At 33.7% G+C, this 6,018-nt stretch overlaps 1 protein-coding gene across 1 annotated transcript in view; it reads right to left on the bottom strand.

Moving 5' to 3' along the window:
• Nucleotides 1-4,166: 4,166 nt before the first annotated feature.
• The window catches only part of MS3_00001676 (uncharacterized protein), a 92,461-nt gene continuing 90,609 nt past the window's right edge, over nt 4,167-6,018 (bottom strand). Inside the window, exon 23 of the mRNA XM_051209146.1 lies at nt 4,167-5,314. The gene's annotated coding sequence lies outside the window, so the exon portion shown is untranslated. The remainder of the gene's footprint in view (nt 5,315-6,018) is intronic.

Raw genomic sequence — 6,018 nt, 5'->3', positions numbered from 1 at the left:
GACATAATTCGAGACTTTATTTCAATATTAGTGAGTGTTTGTAATCTCCTATTGTTGTTACTAATATTATACAGGAATGGAATTAACCACTCTCTACTACCATGTACAGTTTCTGAACTGATTACCTTGATATAGACTTTATTTAAAAGTTTTAGTATAGTTGGAAAGCACTATGTTGGAGTTCCACTGTAAACATTAATATTAGGATACCGTAACATCCATCTGACGAGTTCTAGTTGGAAAGAAATGCTTGGAGAAGATTTGTAGCTCAGGTGGATGATTTTGATGGGGTTTTGTTCTCTGAGCTGGAACAAAGCTCCGTCAAAGAAATGTGTGTCATAAATTCTATTGTTAACATTATTCCAAAATATTATACTCCTTTATACTTAAAACTATGGACAGATCATTGTTGGAAGGCATATAGATGTTCATGGTAAACGAGTTTCACTAAGGTCTCTTAATAAGCATCGTTATTAGATGACCGCATATATATAACCATGTATTAAAACATGGGGTGAAATCCGAAATCAAGATAGAATTCGAATAAACTCCCTTCAGTTAATGTCCTACCAATTATACTGTCAAATTTCATCATCGATAAGGCTTCAGTCATTCTTCAATTACTTACTTACTTACTTACTTACTTACTTACTTACTTACGCCTGTTACTCCCAATGGAGCATAGGCCGCCGACCAGCATTCTCCAACCCACTCTATCCTGGGCCTTCTTTTCTAGTTCCATCCAATTCTTGTTCATTTTTCTCATGTCTATCTCCATTTCCCGGCGTAATGTGTTCTTTGGTCTTCCTCTTTTCCTTTGACCTTCAGGATTCCATGTGAGAGCTTGTCTTGTGACACAGTTGGGTGCTTTCCTCAATGTGTGTCCTATCCACTTCCAGCGCTTCTTCCTGATTTCTTCCTCCACTGGGATCTGGTTTGTTCTCTCCCACAGTACGTTGTTGCTAATAGTGTCCGGCCAATGGATCTGAAGTATTTTGCGTAGACAATTGTTAATAAACACCTGTATTTTCTGGATGATGGTTTTTGTAGTTCTCCAGGTTTCTGCCCCATACAGTAGAACTGTCTTGACATTTGTATTGAAAATTCCGGCCTTCGTGTTGGTTGATAGTTGCTTTGAGTTCCAGATGTTCCACAGTTGTAAATATGCTGCTCTTGCTTTGCCGATCCGCGCCTTCACATCTGCATCAGATCCACCGTGTTCATCAATGATGCTGCCCAAATACGTAAAGGTTTTTACATCTTCCAAATCTTCTCCGTCAATTGTGATTGGATTGGTGCATTCTGTGTTGTATCGGAGAATCCTGCTTTTCCCTTTGTGTATATTGAGACCTATTGCTGCTGAGACTGCTGCCACATTGTTCGTCTTCTCCTGCATCTGTTGTTGCGTTTGGGATAGAAGGGCCAGGTCGTCTGCGAAGTCTAGATCATCCAACTGCATCTTAGATGTCCATTGTATCCCGCGCTTTCCTTCGGACGTTGACGTTTTCATGATCCAGTCGATCACCAGGAGAAAGAGAAAGGGTGAGAGTAAGCAACCTTGCCTAACACCGGTCTTCACTTTGAACGACTTTGTCAACTGTCCTCCATGCACGATTTTGCAGTGTAATCCATCATATGAGTTCTGTATGATATTGACTATCTTCTGAGGCACGCCGTAGTGTCGAAGGAGTTTCCATAGTGTTGTTCCATTCTTCAATACCTGTGTGTATTATATCGAACTATTCATTATATCAGTTACTAAACCATGTCTCATCACCAATTCAGATGCATTGAAGTTAGATTAGGGAGTGTAATTGTTAGATTGCCAATACATCATTTAAATTAACTGGCACACGTATTGACTAGTATACTTGACATTTCTGAGCTACACCTTTTGGTTGAAAGATGACGACATAAATTTATTGTCAAATTTTAAATAGATGAATCCTGTAACCCGGCAGTCTAAGTGCTTATGACTTTAATGGTCAATCGATCACTTTACTGGCCCGCAACCAGATAATTTCGAGTGACAATAAAAGAATTTATTGTGTGAATTCATTAAAAAGACAAGAAATATAATTATCTACGATACTGGCATAGATTTTTAAAAATGTCTATCATAACTGTATAACTAACTAACGAAAGTTTTAATAGATCAAATTAATCACAAATCACTTGATTACGTAAAAGTGATTACAAAACATTGATTATTAATTATTTGTCTGAAGATGAATTTAACCGACACCTAAAGAGAACTAGTGAGATCAATAAAATTTAAAGGTGATGAAGATACACAGATTAAACTAGATAGTTGTTGTATGTCTGGCGAGACTCTAATTGATGGATGAGCCAGTTAGAGACGTCTTAGAGATTTCAAGGTTACGGCGCCAACTTCAGTGCTTAGTGTTAACGTACATTCGGTTCACAGGGAATTTTGTACAAAACGTGATAATTGAGCGGTTATAACAAATAAAACTGCGAGACTATAATTTGTGGACGAATCAATCAGGTATAAGATAATAGATCTCGAATTTTAACGCGAAAGCCCTTCATCCATTTGGCTAAATAAATTTCTGGCATCATAGCTGATGTCAGTTCGTGATGAAAACCCTATATATAATTCCTAACTGAGGCAAACTATGACAATTATCGCGAACTGGATAGTAAAAGTACCAGTAACATTGGCTGCAGCCAGATACTACAATATATACGGATGTTTGGGGAGCCTACAGACTCCTACATAGGCTTGGCTATGTGCATCGTGTCGTTATCCACAAGTAGCATTTTGTGCACTCAACAACCGAAGTGCACATAAACAATATTGAAACTATGTGGTCGAGGCTGAAAGAGTTTTTGGAAATTTATCATGGCTCCAGAGGCCGACTATTCTGTAGCCGTATGGTAGATTTCCTCCACTGCATGCATTACGATTTTAGAACTTCTGAACCTCTTTCTAACCTTGACAATTTTTGAACCACGTATAAGAAGTGTATCCACTTTCTTTCCTTGGTTTTGTATAACATATTTTTACTCCATACTGACTGTTTGCTGATTGACTAATATTCTCAAGGTCACTTAAAATTCGTTCAAAGGTCGTCCATAAATTAGTCTCGCCGTATGTCTTAATTTAATTAAAACTGAATTATTCTTGTTATTATATTTCAGTTCACAAGTTGTGCGATAATCTACTCTTCAAGACTTAAAGCTACTAGACTCGATCATGGATGAGGTACCTGTAGAACATAGGCCTGGTGACAAGTGATTTTCATTGGTTTCCCAGATAACCTCAATCAGTGGTGAAAGCTGAGCAGAAACTATATTCACATACATGTAGTGTGATCGTTAGTAATTAATGTAGAGATAAATTCTCAAAGTTATGGTAAAAAGTTACGATAGTTGAAGTTAAATGATACTGGAAGTGAGATAGATATTACTAATGAAAATATTGAGTGATACTTGGAATAAAATACTCACTAAGTGAACCTTAAAATCTAGACTATTGGATTTCACTTCGATTCTCGACATGAGAACTGAAAGTTCTGGATTCACACCCGTGAAGGTTTTGAGTATGTACATCTGAAGGGTTTCATACTATGAAGAAAAATTTGTTCAGCTGCCATCAAGTTTTCAACGAATCTTCAACTAATACAAGTATGTGACAAAAGCCACCTCGAAGTTGAATATCTTGACAGCCAACCTAATAACCAATATATCTGAACCTCAACAACATACTTCTATAATTTTAGCTCATAACTAAATGAAGATAGGATTCTTACATTTAGTATTAGGAACCACAGTTAAAGACGCTCTCATTTAAACTGGTGATCACTTTAGAACCTGGCCAACTGAATTTATTCAACATTGAGGATTACATAATGCGATATCAATTAATATAAGATCAACTGTTGGTATATATTACACATCAGAATCACCGTGCCAAACTACTTTAAGTTTCATCTCCAATTTGGAGTAGAAATTAGTCTCATTAAAACATTTAATATTGTTTGTTTTAAGCTAATAATATGTTGATTAGACTGCTAAGATTTAGTAATCAATGCCATTGGTTTTGTTTGCTACTTATTTAATAATTAGTAGGTATAATTCATAATAATTTATACAGAATCCCATGTAAACCCAAATTATATAATGCCTATGGTATAATGAATTTAGTATTATTTCTTTTTAGCGTAAAATAAATTACAAATTTATATCACGTATAAAATATATGTCTATATTTCCATTATTCTAGTGCATTACATATTTAACTGTTCCAACATAAAATTTGCACACAATTAATATAAGTAAGTAACAAAACCAATGTAAATTGACCAGATAATTCTGTTTCACTTTCACACAAAATTAATTGCACAAAAGCTAATTATTAATTCCTCAGTTGTTCCAATTGGTTGCATAGAAATAGTGATTCATGCAGATGAGGAAAAGATTATACCACAAAATTTTGAACAAAAGACAAACATATGGAGTAATAATAATAATGATAGAAATATTGAAATCATTAAAATCATAAATTGTGCTTCATGTGTATCTGTGTGTATGTATTGGTGCGTCGGTGAAAAACTCAAATGAAACTCAAAACTGTTCTTTTTTGTCGTAGGTATATGTAAACGTTGGATTTAAGTGTCAAAAACGATAGATAAATAGATAGACAAATAAATTTTGACAAAAAACAATCGGTTTCTTATTCTTTCTTTTTTTTCAATAAATGAGAGGATATAAATGCTTGACTGTTGAATTTCAACATTGAAATTAAAATCGACAAACTCGAAAGTGTTCAATTACGATGAAGGAATCAGTAAGTTATATTAGTATGTACTGAAAAAAGAGTAGTATCGTTTCGTATTGAATAGTGAACAAATTCAGGAGAATAACAAACAACTATGTACTTGTTTTAAGCTGTTGAATATTTTGAAAATCTCATTAAATTGACAAACGTTTAATTCACTTAGTAGCAATATATATGTATATTAATCGATAAAAAGTCTCTGGATGTAGAACAGGAATAAGTGTATACGGATACATAAATCGAATATTGATTATCATAATAATTATAATTGATTACGTATTGGATGGTGTGATTTGTATGCATAACATTCGACAAAATTTCGAACATGATATTAATTTAAAATTTTGTTTAGAAAATAAACCTGGTGCATTGTCAACAATTGGTAAAGACACAGCTAAACCATTTTCACCTGGATAAGTTGACTGCCAATTACGACATTTTGACTGAGCTGCATATTCATAATCACCATTTAAATAAATTGGTTTTTGACCAATCCATAAACATGGTGCACTATTTTAAAAAAAAAGTGAAAACTGCTAAAAAAAAAAATGTCTCATGTGTATATAAATCTATCAATTTAATTTAATGATCTTTGTTGATATGGTTTAACATAAAGGTAACCTGGAAAAATATTTTTTTAAAACTCCTAGGAGTACGAATAAAACGTTTATATTTATGACCTTTAGGTTTCTGTATGAAAGTGATATCAATTTAATGCACAGAGCCAAAATGAAATGGAACACATCGATTAAATTTACAGATATTAATTTTTTATAAGCAAAGAATTTAAGACCGAAATAAAATAGTTACCCTGTATTTCTGTGGTTGAAAATAGTTAATGGAATATAAATAAATCTATCGTAGCCTTTAAATAATTGTAGAATATTGTGACTCTGGTGACATTTTATCGGACATTATTCGGATACATAAATAACCTGAATAAGTTACTAGTTATTATCCTTTAAGGTGATAGTAAATTGAATATCAAGGTAGTAACCATGTCGTATTATCAGCATATACTGGCTAAATAACACAATTTACACGAAAACACCTGTTCTTTGGTACATTTGCAGTGTCTTTTAAGTACTGAAATCATTTTTGACGAATGTCTTCAGGAGGTATGCATTTGTAGTGTCAGTTATTATGTTAAGCCTATATACCTTATTCTAGCTTACGGACATCCCATTCTATTCATTCTACTTGAGTCATATTTT

This window comes from Schistosoma haematobium, chromosome 1 (assembly GCF_000699445.3).
Source record: "Schistosoma haematobium chromosome 1, whole genome shotgun sequence".
In the NCBI taxonomy this organism is placed as follows: domain Eukaryota; kingdom Metazoa; phylum Platyhelminthes; class Trematoda; order Strigeidida; family Schistosomatidae; genus Schistosoma; species Schistosoma haematobium.
The sequence above is the reverse complement of the archived record's forward strand: the minus strand, read 5'-3'. Positions and strand labels throughout refer to the sequence as shown.